The 27,063-nt window shown below is 39.8% G+C and overlaps 1 long non-coding RNA gene across 1 annotated transcript; it reads left to right on the forward strand.

The window, feature by feature from the left end:
* The first annotated feature begins 163 nt into the window (after window positions 1-163).
* On the forward strand, window positions 164-25,311 carry LOC131905020 (uncharacterized). The gene is made up of 4 exons (XR_009377828.1): window positions 164-376; window positions 1,612-1,919; window positions 23,556-23,698; window positions 24,804-25,311. It is a non-coding gene; the product is annotated as an uncharacterized LOC131905020 (long non-coding RNA).
* Window positions 25,312-27,063: the final 1,752 nt, after the last annotated feature.

Consider the following 27,063-nt stretch of genomic DNA (forward strand, 5'->3'; position numbering starts at 1 on the left):
TGCCCTCTTACCTGTTTAAACCCACCCCAGCAAGTATTTGATTTTTAGTTATCATGTGTAATAAAGGGCATTTATGCAGGAATAATGAAACAATAAAACTCGGGCGTGGTGCTGGGCCTGTCATTAAACAGGCTGAACCTGTCATTAAGCCCTTCTCTGAAGATGGAAAGACCAAGAGCTGCATTTCTTCCTAATCTTCCTAGGGGAGTTTGAATGAAAATATGGTTTTACAAATTTAAAATGTTACAACTGTCACTACAGTGAAGTAGGAAGAGAGCCCCAAGTTGTATGTCTGTTGTCAAACAACTCTGGGGAGATGCTGCATGAGAATGGCTGGGCAGATCTTATTTACAAAATGTTCAGAGTGTGGAGGAAGGTAACTCTAACGGGAGGCCAAGTGTTTTATTTCTTACAAACCAAAGACTTCAGAGCACGTCTTCTGGCACCCGCTAGTCAGGTTCCCCACTTCTAACCACTTGTTGATGGCTGCTTCACTCTTAGTCTTTAGCGGAGGAATAGAGGTGTCCTTCTGGGTGAGATGTGCATAAACTGTCTATGTTTTCATCTTGGGAACCAGTCCCAAATGTATTTGCTGTCACAGGTGTGCACAGGTAGAATGGGAGAGAGGAAGAATGATGGGTTCTGAGCTTCCAGAGTGAATGACACTGGTGTTTGCTAGCAAGTGGGAAATACTAAACCAGCAGGTTGATATGAATGGAATGGATGCGAAGCAAACAGACTCAGTCTAGGATATTTTTACCAGTAAAACTTGGCTACTCTGCAATTTAACCCACAGTTAAGAGGAACACAGAAGGCTGTGTGTGTGTGTGTGTGTGTGTGTGTGTGTGTGTGTGTGCCCACGTGGAGGCCAAATGAGAACACTGAGCGTCATGTCTTATTGCTTTGAGCCTTGAGCTAGTCTGGTGACCAGCAAGCCCAGAAGATCCTCTGATTCTGTCTCTCTCCTTCTCCCAACACTGTGGTCACAGCTGTGTGACCTTTTTTGTGTGGATGCTGTGATCTGAGCTCAGAGTCTCATGTTTATGTAACAAGCTCTTTTACTCACGGAATCATCTTTCTAGCCCCAGAAGTCTGTCTTTTAAGAATGTTTTAGGGACCATATTTTCCTAATGGATACAGTAATTAAATTTAGTCCAATATACCTTTACTGACTATTGACTATGTTCTTTATTCTAACTTTTAAAATGGAAATGCATTTTAATAGGCTACTTTTACTGAGATATATTTACTGGGTATTGTGGGATTAAGGAAGAGTGGAGCTTAACTCTGGATGAAGGTTCAGAAAACGTTTTTAGAGGAGTTTTATTGAAGAGAGTCTTTATCTGTTTAATTATTTTAGTGCTGGTGACTGAACCCAGGGCCTTGTGCGTACTAGGCTGCATCTCCAGCATGTGCTGAAGCTGTTAAAATATTCACCACAATCACATTGCTTTATGTAATCTATGAGCTTTGGACTTGTTGAAACTTGCAAAGTAAAAGGGACTTTGCACCAATTTCTACATTTCTACCTACCTTCTGTATAGTTCATGTTTCTGGGGGATTAAAACATTTATAAATAAGAAAATAAAAAGTAATTGTTTTCCTTTGAAGGGAACACAAGAAAATCACAGTAATACAGAGAAAAAGCAGAATGACTGAGAATTTCCCATGAGGAAGAAGTGGGAGCTTTACTCCTCAAGCTGACAGGAAAGCATTTGGGGTAGGGGCAGTGCTTGCCGAGCGCGCTATTGCAGTTACCAGCACCAAGGACAGCGACAACTTTTCCCGCCGTCTGGGTGGTCCTTACCCGCAGCAAATACAATTCTTGGGACACGAATCTTGATGGTTTATTGCCCCCCCCCCGCACCCCCTGCAACCTGGAATCTCAGCATCCGAGAGGCTGTGGCAGGAGGATTGTGGTAAGTTTGACGCCAGTCTGGACTACAGGGCAAGACCTTGTTTTAAAAGCACAGACAAAATAAAAGGAAACACCTCATAAGGAAACTCAATGGGCTTTCCCCCTAAAAACCACGCTGCTCAACTTGTTTTCCAGATATTGTTGTGCTATCTACTACTATCTCTATGAAGAATAATATTCACTGATTTTAAAGAAGAAAAACAAACAAACAAACACTTGTTGTTTCCTGTTCCAAGTGCTTTCAATGTATTATTGCATTCTACTTCCATAAAGCTCACATGTAACATATACTGATATGGTAATTTTACAGGTAAGACAAACTAATCAGAGAAATAAGTAACTTGTGTGTTACCTAATCATTGGTGGTGGGCTCTAACCTGTATGGCTTCAGAGCCTCTGCCCTTTAAACTAGTGTATAGCAGCAGGCTATGATAGGCTCAACAGGAAAGAAGCAATAAAATGGCAAACAATTATTTTCTATACTATATTTTTCAGATAGCTCACACCGTAGCACACCCTTAATAGACTTGAACGATGGTATTTCATATGTAATACTGATATGGTAATACGCTTGTCATGGACAACAGAGTGAGATAATTAAGCATTTTATCTGTCCCTGGAGCCCAGTTGCCTTCAGAATGAAGGACAACCTGATGTTTGTGACTCAGACACAATGAGATATAATGCAGGGTTGGCACACAGCTTCAACAGAAGTATTTCAGCCATATCTTGGCCAAGTGGAGTACTCATAAGTGAAGAGAAAGACAAACCAGATGATAAACTGGCTTTAAGTTTGGAGATTGATAGGAGGGAATGAATAAAATTAGTTCCAGTATTGTAAATCATGCAGATCACTGGGGATATTTATGTTACAGTTAGTGACACTAGGTACTAACTCACTATAAAAATGTGAATAGAATTCGGTAAGTGACCAAGAGAAGAAGTGACATGACAGTGTCGTTTGTGTATTCTAGTATAGCACAAGTGAGGAGAGACGAAAGTACACAATCATTTCTGGAACTTTTCAAATTATATACAGCCCACCTCTTCTTCAGGAGGCTTGGTTTTCTCTATTGCATTAGTTGGTCATAATTATTACAGGGACCATTGTATATCTCATTTTGTATCTTACGTCATCATGTTCTTCTTCCCTCTTCCTCTCCCCTTCCTGTCCTGGGCTTTTGAGACAGGGTCTTACAGAGTTGCTCAGTCTGGCCTTAAACTTTGACCTCCTTTGACTTTGTCTCAGTCTCCTAAGTGCTGCAATTAAAGGCATGTACCCATCACTGGTTTCTGTCATATCTTTAGGGGGTTGAGGAGCAGTGGTATTTTGACTTTACTGTCTTCATTTTCCAGGGGGACTATCTCTAAAGAGGATGTGCTCTCTACTGCTATTTGCTCATCATCATACTTGTCTTGACAAGAAAGTCAAGACAAGCACTGAGGTATTTTCAAATTCACTTGTAAGTTTTCAAGATGATGAGTTATCTCTAGCATATTCTAAAAATGATTAATGATTTGAAGATTATTGTTATAGATTTAATTTGTGTGCTTCAGTCCTGTAGAATTCTTGTTGATGTGTAAAGCTCTATCTTTGATTGGTGGCCTTTATAAGTTGGTTCCTGAATTCTTTTTGACATGACCCCGGTGGTATTGCTCATAATCTTTGATTTGATGGTGTGATGGTATTTTCTAGTGTTATCTTGCACACTTCCCATTGTATACATATTACCAACAATTTTTCTGAAGAGCGCTGAGTCTTTTTAGTAGGAAATAATACTTAAAAAACACAATCTGGGTGTTGATGGAGCATTTTTGCCTGCAGGTTGGTCACTATATGTCTTGGGCCTTGTCTTTATATACAAAACTTAATTGGTTCTTTTTTTTTTTTTCTAAGACAGTGTTTCTCTGTGTAGTCCTGGCTATCCTGGAACTTACTCTGTAGACCAGGCTGGCTTTGAACTCACAGATGTCTCATTTGTCCAATGTTCTTCAGGTTCCTTAGACTTCATTATCCTGAAAGACAAAACCAAAAACCCTTCCCCAAGCCTAACTTTGGGGAGATTCCCTTTTGGCAAGTTATATCTGATTAAATGAAAAGCATTTGTTAGTAGTATAAGTTAATTTAAATTTAATGGTCATGCAGGTTGATGAACTGTCACCTCTTTCAGTTAAGAGGTTTCTCTTGTTCAAATTGAACCTTTATCAATTTTGATGGTATCCATAGCTTATCTTTTCTTGTAGAAACAAAAGCAAAACCTTGTCCCCAATATAATACATATCCTGGTTTCCATTCTGAGGTCAGCAGATCCTTAAAGTATATAGGCTGATTTAACTCTGTAGTTTTTTTTTTATTATTATCCAATGTTTCTTGTAGCTGTTGTTCCTTTCTCATTAGCATTGAGAAAATTCAAAGTTAATAGAACATTATGTAATCTATTTCTGTTTTTTTTTGTTATCCCTTTCTGTTTATTTAGCATATTCCTTAGAGTTCAATTTGATCTTTCTATGACTGCTTGGCCTGTAGGATTATGTGGTATACCTGTAATATGCTTTACATTGTAATAACCAAAAAACTGTTTCATTTTAACAGAGACATATGCTGGAGCATTGTCAGTTTTAATTTGTGCAGGTATGCTCATGATGAGCATAACTTCTGGCAAATATGTGATTACAGAATCAGCCTTTACAGAACTCAGAGCAGTTGCCCATTGAAATCCTGAATAGGTATCAATGGTGTGGTGTACATATTTCAATTTTTAAAATTCTGCAAAATGAAACACATCCTTCTGCCAGATTTCATTCCTCTGAGTACCCTTTGGGTTATATCCTTCTGGTAGTGGAGTCTGATTGTAAAAAGAACAAGTAGGGCATTTCCTTATAATTTCCTTGGCTTGTTGTCAGATTATGGAAAAAATCCTTTTTTAAACCCTTACTATTGACATGATGTTTTTTATGAAATTCTGAGGCCTCCAGCACATATTCTATCAATAGTTTGTCAATCTCATCATTACCTTGTACTAGAGGGCCTGGCAGAACCATATGGGATCAGATGTGCATTATATATAAGGGATGCTTTCTATTCCTGATTATATCTTGTAACTGGATAAATAACAAAGTTAATTCTGACACATCAGGGATAAATTCTGCAGTCTCAATATGTAAGACTACTCTTTCAGCATACTGAGAGTCAATAACTATGTTGAGAGGTTCCAAAAAATCCATTAATAACATCAGAATAGAATATAATTCTGATTTTTGAACTGAATTATAAGGACTTTGAACCACTTTACTTAAATTTTCTGATTTGTAATCTGCCTTTCCTTGTTTGTTTGCATGTGTATAAAATGTAGAGGCTCCAGATATTGGTGTTTCCTGTAGAATGTGAGGCAGGATCCAACCAGTCCTGTTTATAAGTTGAATTCTATTGCTTTTGGAATATTTGCTGTTAATCTCTCCAAAAAAATTACTGCAAGCTCTTTGCCAAGGTTCTCTTTCTGTCCATAATTTGTCAATGTCATCCTTAGTTAAAGGTGCAATTTCTGCTGAGTGTATTCCTGCTAATTGAAAAGGTCTCAACTTTCCTTACATCAACTCAGATCTTTTCCACATAAGTTTTTAATTTTTTACTGTGTATTTGGTAGAAATATCCACTCCAATATAATATCTTTCCTCTGCATTAAAATTCCTGTAGGAGAATGCTTAGAGGGTAAAATAACCAAAATGCAATCAAGCTTTGGATCCACATGACCCACATGTCCATACTGTACTTTCTTTTCCACCAAGGGCAATTCTCTCTCAGCTTCAACTGATAATTCCCTTGGACTATTTAAGTCCTTGTCACCCTCTAAGGTTTTGAACAAATTCCTCAGTTCATCATTTTTTACCCCAACAATAGTCCATAGATGGGAAATGTCTCCGAATAATCTTTGAAAGTCATTAAGAGTCCATAATTGATCTTTGCTAGTTTCCACCTTTTGGGATCTAATTTTTTGTAAACCTATTTGATAATGTAAATAATTAATAGAGTCTCCTCTTTGTATCTTTTCAGGAGCAATTTGTAATCCCCAACAAGGCAAAATATTCTTTACTTCTTCAAACATTCTTTCTAAAGTATCTACATTTGGATCAACTAGTAAAATATCATCCATGTAATGATAAATTATAGATTTAGGAAATTGTTTACATATTACTTCCAATGGCTGTAATACAAAATATTGGCACAGGGTTGGGATATTTAACATTCCCTGTGGGAGAACCCTCCATTGCTGTGTCTTAACTGGCTGAGAACTGTTATAAGTTGGCACCATGAAGGTAAATCTTTCTCTATACCTTTTTTGTAAGGGTATTGAGAAGAATCAGTCTTTTAAATCAATAACTATAAGAGGCCATCCTTCAGGTAACAGAGTAGGCAAAGGAATTCCAGATTGTAGAGAACCCGTTGGCTGAATTACCTTGCTAATTGCTCTTAGGTCTGTTATCATTCTCCATTTACCAGATTTCTTTTTAATAACAAATACAGGAGAATGCCAAGGGCTGGTTGATTCTTCAATATGTTGAGCATTTAACTGCTCAAACCAGCTCTTGTAAGGCCTACAGTTTCTCTGTTGTTAAAGGCCATTGCTAAACACATACAGGCTTGTGTGTTAACCATTTTAAAGGTAGAGCTGTTGGTATCTTTGAAAGATCAGCAGTTGTTGTGCCCTGTTCTTATACAATCTGGATGGCCGTTGACTGTTCTTTATAATACCTCTTAATATTTCTCCCAGAAACATGGGTTAGTTTATGGTTTGTTTCTGAGGTTGGAGGAATGTTAATCTTGGTATTCCACTGTTGTAATAAATCATGGCCTCATAAATTCATAGCTCTATTAGCCACATATGGCTTTAATTTTCCTCTCTGTCTTTCTAGCCCTATACATTCAACCCATCTTGCACTCTGTTTCATTTGAGATAATGTTCCAATCCATAACAGCTGAACATATACATCCTGAAGAGGCCAATTTGGATGCCAAGATTTTGGTGCAATTATTGTGACATTCGGACTTGTGTCTACAAGACCCTCCAAGAGAATGTCATTTATTCATAGTTTTAATTTTGGTCTTTGTTCATTTATAGAAGTTTGCCAAAAAATTAGCTTTATGGTTTCTCCTGAATATTCTGTTCTTTCTGCTATAGGTGTTCTATCATCTGGAGCAGCCTGGTTTATTCCAATAGGCATTTGGTTATTTAATTGCTCTGAGAAGGGGTTTCTTCTACAATGTCAGGAAAGGACTGAACTGAATTTGCCATAGGGGCCTGCGAGAGGCCCCTCAAGGAGTTTCCCAATGGCAAAGGCAAAGTATTACCTTGTCTGTCCCTTATTGATCTACGTTGGTCTAATGTTTACCTTTATCACACCTTCTGCATAATTCTGAAGGGAGGGGCATTCTTTTGCCATTGTTACTTGAAGAAACATTGTTTCTAGGAATGCCCTGTTTACAATCCATTTTTAGGTAGCCTTGTTTACCTCAATTAAAGCATCTGACATTACTTTTCTTCAAAGCTCTTGAAATCACCTTTCCTATCCTCATATCATCATGGTCATGAGATTCAGTATTGATTGTATCCCAGATCCAATCCTTCAAGGGTGCTGATCTTGCCTTTAATGGCCTAATTATCCTTTTGCATGCTGCATTAGCATTCTCAAAAACCAAAGATTCAATTATTATCTGTCTAGCTTCTGAATTTGGTATCATTCTTTTTACTGCTGAAGACAGCCTTTGTAAGAAATCCATGAAGGATTCTTTCGGGCCTTGTATAAGTTTCGTAAATGACTCAATTTTCTTCCCTGCTTCTTCAATTCTGTCCCACACATTCATGGCTGCCATGCAGCATAGAATTAGGGTTTGGTTATCATATAAACATTGTCTTTGTATATCAGCGTAATCGCTTTCTCCAGGAAGTTGATCTTGGGAAATGTCCACATCTCTAGCCTTACATCTTTGTTCTATAGTTTTAGCCTCCTTTTTCCATCAGGTTCTCCACTGTAACTGTGGCCCATCCTGTAAGACTGCTTTAACCAAATCTTTCCAGTCCTGAGGGATAATTCTATTACAAGTTGACCATGAGTGTAACATCTACTTTATAAATGGAAAATGCATGCCATATGATGCTATAGCTTCTTCAAATCTCCTTAAATCTAACATTTCCACTGGAGTCAATTTATCTCATACACACCCTTGAGCATTTGGCAGTTCCTATAAGGTTACCAGGTAGATTAATGTTTGCTGTCTGGTAACCTTAGACTGTTTCTCTGTAACTGTATAATTCCATGCTGAGTTAGGTTCATCTTTAAATTCTTCTGTCTAGGTCTGAATTTCTCTATAATTCATTTTAACAAGTTTTTCTAAAGCTTTTATCTGGGCACTCAAATTAACCAACGTTTTTAATGCTAAAATAAAAATGATCAACAAATAATAATTCATAATTGATGTTATGTCCATCCTATCAACATTAATTATCCTCTCATTTAACTGTTCCATTTTCAGACTGCCTAATGTGTTATCAAACAGAGACCAAATTTCCTTCATTGTAAAAGTGTTTCCCATTTTTTAATGTGGGAAAAATCTCTTTTAACTAACTCTTCCCTTTAAGATATTTTAATTGACTCAACAAGTCTGCTGACTGTGTAGAACAGTAGAAGTCTGAAGGAATTTCCAAGTAGCTACCTAGTGGGGTAGCAGTTCAAGATGAGAATCCAGAGAGAGCCCACCACCCGCCTGGAGAGAAAAAAACCAAACAGACTCCGGCCCACGTGGGGTGGAGACTCTGCCCACGTGCAGCTCTGGCCTGAGCCAGGGGCCTGTAAGGCCACAAGCAGCTTTTTGGTGATTTCTTGTCGCAAATGTTAGGGTGCCAGATGTAAGAAAAATTGCTAAATGGTCTTATTAATAAAAACTTGGATCCAGATATTGGGGTGAAAAACTGAAAGATCAGAGGAATAGGACAAGCCACAGACAACCTCACCTTACCAACACCTTAGTCTCCAAAGAGACCTACTTCCTGTATACCTACGCCTATTTGCCTTTCTGTTCTGCCATCACATTTTCTCTCTCCACCCAGCTACATCACTTCCTCTTCCTGCCAAGCTTTGTCACTTCCTGTCTGTCTGTACATATCTCCAGACCTTCATGGTTAGTGCTGGGATTAAAAGTATATACTACCATGCCTGGCTCTGTCCCCAGTGTGGCCTTGAACTCACAGAGATCCAGACAGATCCCTGCCTCCCAAGTGATAGGATTAAAGGCATGTGCTACTCTTGCCTGACTTCTATGTTTAGTAGAGTGGCTGGCTTTTTCCTCTGATCTTCAGATAAACTCTATTGGGGTGAACAAATAAAATGTCACCACAAATTTCTGTTGTATAATTAATCACAACACAGAAATGTAAAGTCACCCTTGAAGAAAAAAGATTATTTGGCCTATGAGATGGCTCAGTGGGTAAGGGGATTACTGTCAAACCTCATGGACCTGAGTTAGATCTCTGGATCCACATGATGGGTTGAGAGAACTAACTCCTGCAAGTTGTCTTTTAATCACTACAGGTGTGCTGTGGCACATACCTCACTCGCTCCAAAATTAATAAATGTGAAAATTAAAAAAAAAAGTTTATTTATTATTTAACACTCTCCATGTTTTATACTTACAATAAAACAGGCTAAGACTGGCTTGTAAGAAATGAGCATCCAATCACATAAAGCCATTAAAGTATTTGTATTATATAAGTAAATAAGTAATAGAACCACTATCTTAATACTTTATTAAGTTGACTGCTAAATGATAGCTCATCTGAGAAAACCTTGGCAGGGTTAAAGCTTTCAACAGGCAGAACTTGGTATCAAAATAAAGGCAGCATTCCATTCTTTTGATTTTGTCGTTTGTAGATTAGACGAATACTCAAGCACTTAGTGGTGAGAAATCTAGATGTCATCACAAACCAAGACATAGTTGAAATGAAAGCTTCAGAGCACCCTAAGCCAGAGTTTAGTATCATTATGATGACAGCAGTTTTAGGATTTTAACCCCGACACTTTCTTCTCAGTCTTTGATGTGGTCGTCACCTAGACAATGCTAAAGTGAAAGTGTCAAACTAACTAAAATCAAGAGTTAACAAAAGAGTTAACTAAAGAAACAAATTTAGGATTTTTCATTTGCCAGACTCTTTTTTTTTTTTTTTTTTTTTAAAGGCAGGGTTTCTCTGTGTAGTTTTGGTGCCTGTCCTGAATCTCGCTCTGTAGACCAGGCTGGCCTCAAACTCATAGAGATCTGCCTGGTTCTGCCTCCCGAGTGCTGGAATTAAAGGTGTGTGCCACCACGACCACCACCCAGTGGCAGACTGTTTTTTAATTAGTACTTGAAAATTAGCAGTCCAGGGGGTGGTGGTGGCACGCACCTTTAATCCTAGCACTCAGGAGGCAGAGGCAGGCATATCTCTGTGAGTTCGAGGCCAGCCTGGTCTATAGAGCAAGTTCCAGGACAGCCAAGGCTCCACAGAAAAACCTGGTCTCAGAAAAAAAAAAGAAAGAAAGAAAATTATCAAAAAATATTAGTCAGCCACAATGCATACTTAAAATCCCAGAACTCAGGGGGCTGAGGCAGGAGGATTGCTTTGATTTAAGGCCTCCCTTGGGTTACATGGTAAATTTCAGGCCAGCCTAGGCTTCACAGTGAGGCCTCGTCTCAAAAACATGTATTAAGTATGCTTAGGAAACTGTCTTGCTGATTGTGATGAACTTCTCAACTGGCTTAATTTGGGACAATTTTAGCATAAAAATGATGACACAATTTAAGTTACATTGAATTTGAGAAAAGATCTGGGGTGGGGGATCTTTTAAAAGTGTGGGACCTAGTATAGAGTGAATCCTAGAATTAGAAAATCACCAGATTTTGTTCCCTCAATTCCCTATTGGAGTGGCAAAACCACTAATAGACTGTAGTTATGGAGAAGAATATTCTCATGATCTCCCCAGAAAGATGGAAGGGGAAAGAGGAGGAAGAGATAGAAATAGAGAGAGAGAGAGAGAGAGAGAGAGAGAGAGAGAGAGAGAGAGAGAGAGACAGAGAGAGAGAGACAGGAGAGAGAGACAGAGACAGAGACAGAGACAGAGAGAGACAGAGAGAGACAGAGAGAGACAGAGAAAGAGAGAGACAGAGAGAGAGAGAGAGAGAGAGAGAGAGAGAGAGAGAGAGAGAGAGAGAGAGAGAGAGAAAGAGAGAGAGAGAAGAGCAGGGAAGGAGTCTATGAATGAATAGACCACACAGTACAGAGGAAATCCTGACCTTATAATTTGAAGTCCATCTGTATCAGATTCTTAATGGACTGATCCAATCTAGCCAGAAAGGAACTGGTCTGAAATTCAGAGGTCTGGATTCTCTGCAATATTGTGATGCTTCAAAGGATGTAAGAGAATATTTGGTGGCCACAGTGTGACTTCCCCTCTGGTCTCTGATCTCCAGACCCCCACATGACTCTCTTTGTAGAAGTCACTGTGAACATGCCACTTAGACACACACCTGTTGTTGCCTGTGCCGTTTGGAAGCTGATCTTCTTCTAGGCTGGGTGAAAACAGAAGAACAATAGAAAAATAACCCTTTTATTTTAGTCTATACCCTGTCAGGAAATAGTTCAGGGACCTGCTTTCAAGTACTTTCAAATTTCCATTCTATTGTGTTACTGTATTAGTTTAGTTCAATTTCTATCCCCAAGGTTTGAATGTTGTAGTATTAATATCATACTGTTCAAATTCAAATTGTGATTCGTAATTCAAATTGCAGCATATTCTTTTATAAAATGGATTATGGTTAATCTGAATATAGAAAGTACTAATTTCTATGTAGGACCATTCCACTCATAAACCCTTTAAAATTCTATATTCAAAGACATTAACTCGAAGTTCTTCATGAAGGGGATTAGTGAATTTTAGTTATTTCTGCCATGTAGTGTACCTGCTTTCGGTCAAAACTACATTCATACAGAAAAGGAGGGAGGTGCAATCTGTTTTTGAGGTGAGACTTTGTAGTCCAAGAGGTCATCAAGTGTTTGGGGACCACAGTGCAGCACCTTGCCGGTAGGGAGGTCACACAGTGGCAACAGTGAGAAATGTAGCCAACATGTAACTTCATCTTTCAGTTACTTGTGAGGAATGAGGTGGAAGAGTGGAGCTATGAAACAATTGATTTCCTCAGTCTTCTTGGTTTACATATCATTTCTGAGCATTTGCAGCAAAATGATTCATTTTTTTGACCTGTTTTTAAGGCCTCAGTGTTGGGACTTGTCCATTAGAACTGCTTTGGGATTCTATGTCACTACAGTGAGAATGGAATTCTATCTCACTACAGTGAGAATGGTTGTCATCAAGAAAACAGTCAGTAAATGAGGATGTAGAGAAACTGAACTCTTACCCTATGCCTGTAAGAGTGTGGAGCAGTGCAGCCACTGTGGAAGTCAGTATGAAGGTTCCTCAAAAAACCTAAAAATAAGACAACCATATGATCCAGCTCTGCCACTCTTGGGTAAAGTTCTGAAGGATTCTATGTCAGTCAGCCACAGAGATGATTGCACATGTGTGCTCTGCTGTAGTATTTTCAATAGCCAAGATGATGGAACCATCCTAGGGGCCCATCAGTTGTTAAGTAAAGACAGTGTGGTACTTATATATGATGGAATTTTATTCAGCTGTAAAGAAGAACCAAGCTATGACCTTTACAGTTAATTAGATGCAACTGAAGATCATTATGTTGTATGAAATAAGTCACATGTGGAATCTAGATTTAAGTGTGTGTGTGGTGTGTGTGTGTGTGTGTGTGTGTGTGTGTGTGTGTGTGTGTGTGATATGAGGCAGAAAGAACACTATGAGACAGGAGGAAGAGGCCTGAGATTGTGGTAGTTGGGAACAACAAATGATAATGGATGATATGCAGCATGAAAACAGAAGAATGGGGGACTGTTGGTGGGGTAAGTGAACAGCAAAATGGGGGTGTGTAGTGTGGAAGGGCAGGTGGGTGGGTGAATAAGAACAAAGTGTAATGATATATATGTCTGAAGAGGTCACAATGAACTCATTTCTTTGTGAGCTAAGCAAAGCAAGTAATCATTTATTCATTCATTGGAGAGCATGTAGGCTGATTTCACAGCTTGTTTACAGAAGATGTGGGTGTGCAGGTATCTTTGTGGTCAACTGACTTTGATTCCTTTGGGTGTATACCAGGAATGGTATGTAGCGAGATCACATGGATGGCTTTGTTTTTAAGTTTCGGAGGAACCTTTGTACAGGTTTCAGAAGCGGCTGGACTAATTTCTCTTCCCCCTACAATGCGGAAGTGTTCATTTTGCTTAGCACGTTTGCCGGCACTTGTTGTTGTTTGTTTCTCGATCCTTATTATGACTTGGGTGAGAAGGAACCAGTGGAGTTTTTACTGCATTTCTTTTCCGGCTAAGAATATAATATTTTTTTTAAATGTACTTATTGGCCATTCATTTATCTTCTTTTGAGTGTTATCTGTTCAGTTCATCAAATAATCACTTTTTAAGCAAGCAAGTGCAGTTAGGCTTGCTCTATTAGTAACAAAACATGTCCAGATACTTTCTTAAACCACCATTATGAAGCACAAGCAATAAGTAATCAGTGTATTTATAGAGTGTATTTATATCTTACAAGTCATTGTGCATTGCTCCACCGTGTTTGTCAAATTCTCAGACCATTTTCTTCTCATTACTTTTAAAAAATTATTAAATTATTTTAAAATTGTGTGTGTGTGTGCGCGCGCGCGCATGCGCGCGCGCGCGCACACACACACACACACACACACGCACATGTGGGCATGCATGTGAATGCAGATGACTGTAGGCCAGAAGCATAAAATCCCCTTGGAAATACAGAGCTGCCTGACATGGGTGCTTGGAACTGAACTTGGGTCCTCTGCAAGACCAACCTGTGATCTCAAATACTGAACTTCGTGTTATTTTCTAAGTACTTTTCTTCATAGTGACTCACCTTCTTAAACCTCTCTTATCTCACTTTAAGCAACATTATCTGTAAGATCATGGGTTTGCTATGCATGTCATTTTCCTAGTGTGCTCCACAACACATACCTTAAGCAACTTGTAAGATGGGTGTGATGGTGGATAACTGTAACCAAGCACTTGGCAGGCTGAGGCAGAAATACTGCGAGTTCAAAGGCAACCTGGGTGAGAAGTTGCCCCCCCCCCCGCCCCTGCCCCGCACTCCCCCACCCCCAACGTTCTGCCTGTAGTCCATGCATCATTCAGGACTGGCTCAGGAACCTCCAGGGCTCTGCTATGATTTGGAAAATACTGACTTACCTTACTTTCCTTGTTTGCCTCTCGGAGGTCAGCAGGCACTACGTCACTACCTAACTTCACAAATGAGAAAATCAGGCTCATGGGTGAAATATTATGGTCAAGAAATGACCAGAATTGCCCATGTCATCATGCTTTCTCTATAAGGACCCAATGCTCCTCCTGTGCCACCAGCTCCATTAAGGAAAGAAAAGTCAGAACTAAAGTAAAATTTCATATAGTTAGACCTGAGAATTTTGGAGTTTTATAGTAATTTAAAGATAGACCAGACATAAAGACATGAGCAAGCCGTGACGCCCTGAGTAGACTTCCACACTGTAGCTGTCCCGCTTGTCAGCCTCCCCAACTCTTGGCCTCCTGTGATCACCCTCACTTGAGTAACTTTGGTTCCATGAATGGAACATGACAGCCTTGAGAACATGCCACTTCCCTGATGAGTTTACAAAAATGTTGTAGTTTCCACCTTATAAAGACTCTCTCTTTCAGGCTTTGATGAAGGAAGCTACCATGCGAGAGGCTTACCTGACATGAACAGGAGGGCCGTCTCTGGACAGCAACAGGAGGGCGTGTCTGGACAGCAGACAGCAGCACACAGGCCTTCAGCCCGACATCCCTCAAGGAAACAAATCCTGCCAGTGGTTCATCCCTAAGACAGTCCTCAGGTGAGACACCTTGACTATATAGCCTTGTGAGAGATCAACCATGACACAGTGGCCCCAGTGGAGATATTCTCAGAACCCTTTCAACAACTCACACATGTTTAATGACAGTAGTGGTTTTGTTTTTTGTTTTTTATTCTTGTGGAAGGGGCAATTTTTTATTTGGCAATATAATACTAACCCACCCTTGTCAGAAGTGTTCCAGTGGAAGTGGGAAGTGAGCAGCCCCAGGCCCCAGGCCCCAGGCCCCAGGCACATACAGTTCTAGTAAGTACAGCTGACACTGGACATCTCTGCTTCTCTTCTCTTCTCTTCTCTTCTCTTCTCTTCTCTTCTCTTCTCTTCTCTTCTCTTCTCTTCTCTTCTCTTCTCTTCTCTCCTCTCCTCTCCTCTCCTCTCCTCTCCTCTCCTCTCCTCTTCTCTTCTCTTTTTTCTCCTTCCCTCTTTCTTGTTAAGTGCTCTGTTCTTTCCTGTACCTTTAATTAATAGGACAGTCAGAACCTGAAGGGGAACTGACCCAGAGTAGATTCCTGCACTGATACATGTCATCTGCAGTTCGCATATATAGGCAGTGCTAGCGGGGGTTGGGCTGTTGAATCATCCTGAAGTTGCTTCATCACTGTCCCTGCCACCTTGAGTTTTCATTTTCCCACGGGAGTGGCTTTGTTCTTTAAAGAGCCCATGTCCTTATATTCTCTCTCTTTTCCTCTGCAGCACATGCTGACTTGGATGTGAATTCAGTTTTTCTTGCAGGTATTCCCCTTACAAAGATACTTAAGAGTGGCTGTGGGGGAATGTCTTCTGTGCTTTGTGTCATGTCCCCTCACCCGAGTTTTTCTAACCACTACACTCCCTAAACATATTTTACTTTTGCAGTATGTTCACTTTTCACCTGCACAAAGCTTTGATCAACGGAAGGATAGAGCAGGCTGTGGGGGAAACGTGTGTCAGAACAAACTGGACCACAAACGTAAGATGGCATGACAGCGGAATTTCATAACAGCACTTCTAAATGCACACATGCAAACGAGACACACTACAGAAGCTTTGGACAAGTGCTGACAAGTCAGAGGGCAGACTTACCCTGAAACCTGCCTCCCCAATAAAAACCTCAGAGTTCAAAACAAGTCTGTCCACAAAGCACCCCATATTAGAACAATTATTTGCAACTGGTATGAGACTTGATTAGAAACTTAGAAGCAAGCTTTCCCAGGTAAGAATGTTTTATCTCCACAATAGGCAATCATCGGGTTACCATGTATATTTATGGAGAGTAATCCATACCAGCTTCTTGCTCCAGTAATCAGTACCAGCTGATCAGTCTAACAGGAGCCTGAAGTGGTACAGTAGTGCCTATCTTGTTCACTGGGTATGAAGACAGCATATTATGTGCCAGGTGCTTTGTTAGGTAGTGAAGTGCTGTATCAGCACATCCTTTTTATATCCATTGAACAATCTTTTTTTGTTTTGTTTATATTGAGGCTTAAAGTGGTTTCTGCAATTTCCCAATCATTCAAGTAGGAAGTGGCAACTACCATCTGAGCCAGATCCCAGTCCCTTAGACCTGTTTCTTTTGTTTTGAAAGTTGACCACGTATTCTTATTTGTACAAAGAGAATAATAAAGCCTGCCTAAGAGTGACCTCTGTAACCCTACTGAACTGAATGGTACTTAGTAGGTGCATAATTAATGGTCACTATAGTAGCTATCACCCTTACTTTATTATCCTAATTTCTCTAAGAATTTTGGATAGTTGTTGCCTAAATAAGTCACTTACATTTACATGCAGCTAACAAATGCTATTGAGGGCACTTGGAACTGTTTTGCTGGTTCATAATTGAAGTTCTTTCATCTGCACCAGGAAAAATACTACAGATAATGTGAAGTGAATTCCATATGACTGAATTCCGTCATCTCTCACTTCTGTGTTCTCTCCTTCAAGATCTTGTCAAAAGAACTGTAGAGGCATGTTTGCAGTGTGAGTGGGAAAGTCTGAGAGCGTCAAGCGGGGTCTGTGGTGCCACAGGTTGGGGGTGCCTGTCCCTGGTAGTATGCTGGCACGAGCATAGTGGCTGTTTCTCTGTCTGTGTTTCTGTTTTTCTTGCGAAAGGCCACCAACTTATTGTGCTGTTGGGAGGAGCCCCACATCTTGCATAGGTCACACTGCCTTTCTGCTGTATCATTCCACCTCATTTCTAGAAGTGAGTTTGACTCCTAAGAGTGATTTTTTTTAAACATTTTTTTCATACAATGTATTTTGATTATGTTTTTCCCTTCCTCCAATAATTCCCCATCCCTCTATCCATCCAATTTATATTCTTTCTCTTCCAAGAACCACCCCCCAAAAACCATGAAAACTAAAATCAGAATAAACAAGCAAAAGACTATTAAGACAAATTTTATTAATAAATTTTCCTAGAATAATAAAATAAAATAGAATAAATTATTTATTTTATTAATAAATTTTCCTGTAGGTCATGACCCTTATAGACATGAACTTACTCAAACAGACACTTTTGGTCAAAAAGGAAAACTATACCAATCACTCCAACAAAGAAGCCACAGAACAAGGTCTGGGCTATTGATTTTTTTGTATATTTTTAATTAAATTTTTTAAAATTTATTTTATATACTGACCAAAGTTTCCCCTCCCTCTTCTCCTCTTATTTCCTCCCCCTTCCCATCTGCCCTCCTCTCCATCCACTCCTTCTCCATTCAGAAAGGGGCAGATCTCCCATGGGCCTGAACAAAGCATGGCATATCAAGTTGAGGCAGGACCAAGCTCCTCCCCCTGCATTAAAGCCAGACAAGGTAACAGGTTCCCAAAAGTCAGCTAAGCAGGGGATGGGGGTGGGTGGGGGCTAGGGACAGGTCATGATCTCACTGCCAGGAGCCTCACAAACAAAACAAGCTACACAACTGTCACACACATATAGAGGGCCTAGGTCGTTCCCATGGAGCCTCCCTAACTCGTGGTTCAGAGTCCATGAGCTCCCATGAGCTCCGGTCAGCTGTTTCTGTGGGTTCCGCTGTCATGACTTTGACCCTCTTGGCTCCTACAATCCTTCTTCCCTTTTTTCAGCAGGACTCCTGGAGCTCAGCCCAGTGCTTGGCTGTGAATCTCTGTACCTGCTTCCATCAGTTACTGGATGAAGGCTCTATGATGAAAGTTAGGGTATTCACCAATCTGATTACTGGGGTAGGCCAGTTCAGGCACCCTCTCCACTACCATTAGTAGTCTTAATCTGGGGTTGTCCTTGTGGATTCCTGGGAATTTGCTTGGCACCAGGTTTCTCCCTAATCCCTGAATGCTCCCACCTCATGACATCTATTTCGTTACTCTCCCCCTCCATCCTGCCTCCAACCCAACTTCCCTGCCCATCCCACCATCTCACTTCCTGCTCCTGCCCCCACTTTACCCAAGAGATCTCTTGTATTTCCTCTTCTCAGGGAAACCCATGCATCCCTCTTTGGGCCCTCCTTGTTATCTAGCCTCTCTGGGGCCATGGATTGTAGGTTGGTTAATCCTATACTTTACTCCTAATACCCACATATGAGTGAATACATACCATGTTTGTCTTTCTGGGTCTGGGTCACCTCACTCAGAATGCTTTTTTCTAGTTCCATCCATTTGCCTGCAAATTTCATAATGTCATTGTTTTTTACAGCAGAGCAATACTCCACTGTGTAAATGTACCACATTTTCTTTATTCATTCTTCAGTTGAGGGGCATCTAAGTTGTTTCCAGGTTCTGGCTATTACGAATAATGCTGCTATGAACATTGTTGAATGAGTGTCCTTGTGGTATGATTGATCATCTTTTGGATATATTGATTTAGCAACAATTGTAAATGCTTCGTTTTATATACAACTTTAATTCCTGCCAGTGGAAGAGGTGCTCAGTTCTTTCCCCATCTCTTTAAAACCCCTTCCTAGCTCTACTTTCTCTTCTTTCTCTCATGATGAAGACTTAACGACAAAGGAGAGCAGATCTACTGTGGGCTGATAGCAGGCAGGCAGCCCATTTAATCTCATAAGTTGGCTCCAAATTAGCTTTTCTGTTTTTCAGTTTAAAGTATACTGTGCATATGCTAATCAAATGAAAAACTTTCAATATGAAGGTAGTGCTTGTAAAAGTGGATACTGAGAAAGGATCTCAAACCACCAATAGCACGTAGGGCCAAAATTAAAAATCTTTACACATTGTACATTTGTATGTCATAAGAAGAAAATTAGTAGCTAAAATAAATAATCCAAATATCAACAAAAGAAAAAATTATAAAAAATTTAGTTTGGGTCAATATAATTCTGACAGTATAATGAGATAGTATTTCAGTTGCAACAGATGGCAGAGTTAGTCTGTATCCTAAATGGTTTTGTTTTGGCTACTGCTGCTATATGTGTGTAGATATTCCATTCTTTCAAAATTATAGTTCTTCTCTAATTTGTTTACATTCATTTGTTAATGATTATTTAGGTGCTATCTTAGTTTATTTAAAATGGCTTGTAGTTGATTCTTCATAACAGTAGTCATACATTCATTTGATAGATGGTGTTTCTTCTGGCTTCATCATAGATGTTCATATATACCTGGGGTCAGTTTCCATGGCCTAGTTGCTTAGAGACCTGATAAAGCAGGTTAAATTGAAATTTCAGAAGAAGGCAATACCATGTCTGGATTCTGCTTGGCCAAGTTATCATTAATCCACATGTGAGGGACTTGAAGGCCGGCAACCCTTAAACAAACTAAAAATTCAGTGCAGCAGTTTGGCACTCTCTCTCTCTCTCTCTCTCTCTCTCTCTCTCTCTCTCTCTCTCTCTGCTATTCTCATACAATTATCTGTGTACATATTTGGCTTCTTCATGGCTTTTAGTACAAGGGCTGGCCCCGAGTGAGCTCAACGTGTATTAGAGAAATCATTATAAATGCGCTAGAAGTTTTAATTAGATTCCTGTACCTGAACAATCCACTCGCAGCTTATTGGGTGGGATCATGAAGAAAGAAAGGGCTTAGATACATTCTATAAGGTGGACTAGCTGGTAAGACTGCAGTGCAGGTTCAGCACTTACCCCACCAGTCCTTTCCCATGCTAGGTGACTCTTGGCCTGGCATGTTTGGGCAGGACTCTTTACCTGCTTTGTATCATCTACATTGGCTTCTAGTTCCAACAAGAGCTATTTATACACACTTAATTTAACTGTCGGACTAGAATATGTCACCGTTCTTTTTACGTATTGCCCCCACTTTTAGAAACAGGATGGGCATCTTTAATTCATGCTGTTCTGTTCCATGTGCTTCTAGATTAATTTTAACTTGCTCGCTCTTTAGCTTTCATGACATTCAAGATATTTTTCAGCTTTCCTTCCTGTATAAGAAAATAGAGACTGTTTTACCACAAAGGGAAGCGGAGATTGGGGGATAGTATTTAAATCATGCAGAGAATCATATCCTGGTTTGGAAGGAAATAAAAACAAAGTATTGAATGAATTTTTATCTCACTGATTACTCTATATTGAACTTACAGGATAGCACATTAAGCTCTTATTCAGCTTTGCTCTTTGATTTCAGAGTGGGTCTGGAAAAAAGAAAACAATACGTATTTGGGGCTTGATTTAAAGTGCAGGCTTAGTAAAACTAATTTTTTCTACAGCCAGGAAGAAATGAATAGGTAGGGTGATAATAATGAACTTGGGGCAATGTTCTCAGAGCAGGGCCTGAAAATTGAAAGCACTAAAAAGAAAGTGCTTTAAAAAGTCCCTTCCCAATTTTCTCCTTTATGCTGCTAACACAATCATATTTCTTAACGGTTTTCTATTAACAGTGATTCGTCTTGACAGGTAGCTTAAAGATGTAAACAATAAGATCATGTCTGGGAACACTTCTACTGTTGCTTGCTTTGACACTGTCTTTCCAGTCTGGCTTCCATGTCACTTCTGGAGGGCACAGGAAACGCGGTGCTGTGTAGGAGGGCTGAGTTTGCCACCTAGAGGAGAGATATGAAATTCAAGGTTTCCCATCAATTCCCTAATGCTACTTTAAATCAAGCCCTCAAATTTCCACTCAATTCCCTAATGTTTCTTCATTTACTCACTTACTCATATAATTATTCAAAACATAAAGTATCTATGAGACTTAATAACAATATTTTTGCCAGGATAAACTTGATAAATTTATTCAAGGTAGAACTCTGTGACGTGTGTTTTACATTGTCTTTAAAATCTTATTTGGAAGACCGTGTAGCCTAACCCTTAGACATGTCTAAGCATCTCTGTTGGGGATGAATGTCACCTTCAGTTTAGGGGCTATAGTGAAACTATATATATTTTTGATAATACTGCTTCTTCCTTTTAAGTCTTTAACAAGTATGATACAGACAGACAAATATAATGGCTTCTTGTTTGATATGGATGAGATGTAATTTCTCCTTTAAAGAAATCAGAAGAACACGGGGCAGTGGTGGTGCATGCCTTTAATCACAGCACTCAGGAGGTAGAGGCAGGTGGACCTCGGTGAGTTCCAGGCCAGCCTGGTCTATAGAGTGAGTTCCAGGATAGCCAGGGCTAAGCAGAAAGATCCTGTCTCAAAACAAAAACAAAAACAAAAACAAAATAAACAACAACAACAAAATGACGAGAGTAGCCTAGTGATAAAGGCCAATAATTCTGATATACTTTATTTTTATTTTCTTTACCACGCTATATTCATTGTACATAGAGGTTCACAGGGACAATTTTTTTGCATATATATTTTAACCATATTCATGTTCTCTTATCCTCCCTCTCTCTTCCTCTTTCCTGCCTCCTACGAGTCTTTAGCATTCTCCTAGCCTCCCTTCTAGTTTCATGTTATATTGATTCAAGGGTGGTTTTATGATGGTATATTTTATTTATATATTTATTATTTGTTAGGGGGTAACCCCAGGGTCTTGCGCAGGCCAAGTAAGCATTCTAAGGTGGCCTACATCTAAAGCTCAATTCTAATATGTTTGAAATGACAGGGTGTTTAGAATAAATTCATCGTTTGGTAAAGTTAGTATATATGTATGCTTATGCCATTTATTGTATTTTAAGCACTTCTAGAGTTAATAAAAGATTCTTTTCCTCCCTTGGTACACAAGCACTGTTTGGCATAGTGAATGCATGTGAAGTACTCAAGAAATACTGATCTCATTGCTAACTTCGTTATTTTGGAATAGAACTTGATTTGGAAGAGATATAGATATTGATTTATCTGAGAAAATTTATAGGAAGAGCATGAATATCTTCCTTGTCAATATTTATTGTCAGTATAATTTATAATTCCTTAGCTTAATAATTCTAGGAAACAACATATTAAAATATTTTAAATAACAAAAACTTAAAATCACATCTAAATTGTAGAGGCCAATAATAAGGATTCAAAAGTAGATTCAAAGACTAGACCTTCTTGCTGATCACTAACAACTTGCCTAGAACAGAGCATTTTGTCTTAGCAGGTTACCTGAACACACCCTCCCAGCTGTCTGTCTGCCTGTTCTCTGTCTCTCTGTCTGCAAGGACCTGCTCAGTCCCCTTTAGTACAACTCTCTGTTTGTATCCATTTAGATTTTTTTCTCTCTGTCTTTACCCTACTCACCTTTATGTGGGAATAAGATTCACCTCTCCACTTACAAGCAGCAACCTGTCACTGTTTTAGCTGTGTTTCAACTGTAGAAAATCTTTTTTTTTTTTTGTCTGAACCCTAACATTTGTATGGGTAGCAGTGTTGTTATGAACTGTTGAGTGTAAGGATCTGAGAGACGGAGGCCAGCATTGTTTCCTGCACTTTTGGAATAAGGAAGTACAGGTAACTGAAATTAAAGCAGAATGGTAGAATACAATAGATATTTGGAGAACTCTTATACTCTCTTAAAAAATCAGCTTAGAAATGTGGCTGAGCAATTGAAGCATGGCCTGCTGTATGGTTTCTTTGAGGCCTTGGCACTTAAACGAATTTCATCAAAATTTTAGGCCCTCAAAGTTTTCTCACTCTAATTGTGGAGCTGAACTGTGATTCTTATTTCCCCTATTGGCATTTTGAATCTCTAGGTCCTCAGTCAGTACAGATGTAATTACTTAAGATGAGGTTATACTGCAGTAGCATAAGCCCTAATTCAATATGACCAGTGTCCTGCAAGAGGGGGAGTTTGGGCCATAGAGACACACAAGTAGAAAATACTACTTGAAGATTGAAGTTATGTCTCAAGCCAAGACATTACCACAAACTAGGAGGGTGGTCTGGAGGAGAGCCTGCCCGAGAACCTAGAGAGGGAGTTTGGGCTGCTGGCTCCTTGACTCTGATGTTTAGCTTTCAGAGCTGTGATACAATGAATCTCTCTTTCCTAAGCCACCCAGTTCGTTGCCCTTTGTTACTGTAACACTAGAAAAATTATGTTATTTTAACTGTGGTGACCAAGGTGGAATTGTATAACCATGTAATCATATTTTAATTCCTATGAGAATCTTTCAGTGTAGATAATAATGCCATATCTCTACAAATTAGTAAACTGAATCTTAGAATAATCAAATGACAAGTTTAAGGTATTGCCGCTGTTTCATGATGATGCCAAGTGACTCCAAACTGTCCATCTTCCCATTCCAGACTACAATTGGAGGTGTGGGTGGTACCTATGTGTTGAGAAGGAGCTCCTGAGCAAAATCAGACTGTCAAAGGAGTAGGGCAAGATAAACCGTACGAAGCCAAGCAACCACACAGGGTACACTAAATGGAGTACCATTGCTCATGTACGTGGATTCTCTGTACCCATGATTCCTAACTTTGCCTGTTAATCCATTTAGCCTCATTATGCAAGAGAAAGCAGGTGGTTGGAGATGGTGGCGTGTCTGTATGCTTCCTTGGACCTGGGTATTTAATATCTGCAAATCCACATTCACCTGAATGTAGAGATGTAAACTATAAATTATTATGACACAAAGCTCTCCTGTCATCTGGCTTGATTTTGATGATGTTTTTGTCAGACGGCCAGGAATAATATTAACACTTTAAGGCTGGAATGGTCAAGAGGTTCTCTGACCTCCCTGCCCACACAGTAGTCCTGGGTGCCAGTAGGGATTCCCCAGAATTTCCAGTTTTAAATCTTGTTAGTGCCAGTAGTGGCTGCTTAGCTTCCTCTGCCTTCTCTTGGCCACTTCTGTGTGTCTCCAGGACATGATTGTCTACTAAGGAAGAACCCAAGGTGAAAACAGAAAACAAATGGACCAGAGAGGATGGTGGTAGACAGGATAGAATACAGATCGTCCTTTTGTGTATTTGCGGAGAAGTCTTTGTCACACTGTTTTCAGAAAACTTCTTGACAACATCGCACAGGCATTGTAGCCCAGGACACTTTCTCTGTACAGGGAAACATTGCTTTGAAAGGGACAAAAATTTGTGCTTGGTTCTACTGCAGGGCCTGTGATAATGCACAGGGAAAATCTTTCTGATTCTGCTGCTGAAGGATGACAGATAATGCTTTCTCTGAACTTTGAATATCTTCAGTAGAAAAATGACTGTAAAAAGATACCAGATCCCAATCTTATTTATGTTGCATGTTTTCTACCCATAACGTGTGTGTGTGTGTGTGTGTGTGTGTGTGTGTGTGAGAGAGAGAGAGAGAGAGAGAGAGAGACAGAGAGAGAGAGAGAGAGAGAGAGAGAGAGAGAGAGAGAGAGAGAGAGAGAGAGAGATTAACAGATGGTACTTGATTTAGATTCCATTATTCAGTGCACTTTATTTTTTCTTTGGAAGGGAAAAAAGGTTTTTATGTTTTTATGAGAAGTAGAATTATAATGTAAACACCAAAATGTCACATGGGGCCACCAAAGACATTTTTTGCTTCTTTTCTTTTAGGAGAAGGCCGCTATACGGAATGGTTTTTCATCTCTTCCCACCCCCCTCCATTCTTCTATGCACAAAATTAAAGGCAGGTTATACTACTAGGCCTATCCCATGGTAACAGAAAAAGCGCTTGTACCCCTCTTCTTCCAGCCTTAGACACGAAGTCTCCTGTGTGGCATACTTGTACCCCTCTTCTTCCAGCCTTAGACACGAAGTCTCCTGTGTGGCATACTTGTACCCCTCTTCTTCCAGCCTTAGACACGAAGTCTCCTGTGTGGCAGGCATACTTGTACCCCTCTTCTTCCAGCCTTAGACACGAAGTCTCCTGTGTGGCATACTGTGATTCAGCACAGCAGCCTGCCATCACTGGGAGGAGCACGGGCCTTCAGGGCTGGACTCAGATGTGTGGTCTTTTTCGGCTGTCCTTTGAACCACATGGAAGAATGTGTTCACAGAGTAAGCTGCTACACAATCTGCTCTTTGCTTGGAAAAATGAAAAAACACTAAAAAAAAAAATACCACGATGAAACCCATTACTTTGTTTGCTAAGCTAAAAATAAAACAAATGTCAAATGTCTAAAGACTTGTAAAAAAAAAAAAAAAAGCAACAGCTTCCCCCTACAAGAGAATATCCCTATTTTTTAATCACCAAAGTGTGGATTTATATATGTAAAAGCACATAGGGAACTGTGATGGTTTGCTCATGTGTGAAATCAACACACTACATACATTGTTTTTGTGCTCCTGTGTCACATCAAAGGTTTAACTGAAAAACTGGAACTTTGTTCTCAGCAGTGAATCTGTGTCAGAGGGTGAGTCCGATCTTCAACAGTGGTGACATCTTAACATCTCTTCATGTAAAATGGTAACAAATGTTTGGAGTTTACTGTTTTAGTTTCAACTGTGCCTACCTTAATAGTGGCTGAGAAGGAAGACATTGGGGGAGGGGAGGAGCCCCCAAGTCGTTTAATCTTGCTAGTTAGTTATTCTCATTTATAACAGAGCAAAATAATTGGTAAATGCTGCAACCCAAGTAACTGTCTCAAATCCAACGTCATCCTTCACCTAAAAATGACTTCACTGTCATCAAGGAAACTGAAGCAGAAATCCCTGCCAGCCCTCTTTTTTCTTTGGGAGTCAGCAGGACAACTGCACCCCTGGGGTTTCTCTCTGTGTTTGGGCTGGGAAGGTGCAGAGGAAAAGTTGTCTTCCAAGTCTCAGGGCTAACATGCAGAAAGATGCCCACCTTTTAATAAGGAGAGGGGCTGGGTAAAAGAGGCCACTGGCTGTAGAAAATTCTCCCAAGTTCTGAATCAGGATTTTGTTGAGAGATGAATATAAAAGCACCTTGGTCAGGAAGTTGTCTATATTCTCACTCCAAGAAGATCAAAACATTTCAAAGAATGACATTTAATGACTGCTTGCTGTAAGAAAGCTGAATCCAGTTCGAGGCCACCCTGGGCTACCAAGTGAGTTCCAGGAGAGGCGCAAAGCTACACAGAGAAACCCTGTCTCGAAAAACCAAAAAAAAAAAAAAAAAAAAAAAAAGAAAGCTGAATCCATTTGACTTATGTTTTTCTCTATTTAAGAAAATTCACAGATTCAAAAGCAACTTTTTCATTTTAAGAGGGAAAAACAACAACAACAAAAAACGTCACCCAGAAGCAGTAGGAGTAGCCTTGCTCCTGCACTTTAATTTATGGGTGGCTGAAGTTCAACTTTCTCAGTATGCCATGATCTCAGTACAGCTGGCCAGACTCCACGGTGGGTAATCAGCTCTACCTTAGCAGGGCAGACCTGCTCTGTGAGCCTAGTTTGCTGTGTTGGACAGAAGTTGTCAGACCTGTCTGACTTGAGAAAAGACTTGTTGAGCAGGTTCTGTGGTGAGATCACTGCCAGCTCAGCTTTATTGGGCTTGGCTGGGAGAGGCCAAGAAATAAATGGTCTGACTTTGAGTATCTAAAGTTATTTTTCCGATTTTCTCTTCCAAATTCCATCTGCCATCTCTCTGGGGGATGAAGCCTTCATTAACTGTATATTGATTTGTTGACCAAATATTTGCTGGATACTGGTAATGCTTCAGGAACTGACCTGACGCTAGATGTAGAAGAGTGAACGATACACCTTTCTGCCTTGATGGGCATATAACCAATATTTATAATATTCACGAAAATGTTATAATTCACAGATATCAGCAGTTCACATCATTACTTCCTGTCTTTAAAAAGCAGAAAGTCTTGGAAGGGGCTGGCAGAGAATGGCCTTAGATCTG

This window comes from Peromyscus eremicus, chromosome 2 (assembly GCF_949786415.1).
Source record: "Peromyscus eremicus chromosome 2, PerEre_H2_v1, whole genome shotgun sequence".
NCBI lineage: Eukaryota > Metazoa > Chordata > Mammalia > Rodentia > Cricetidae > Peromyscus > Peromyscus eremicus.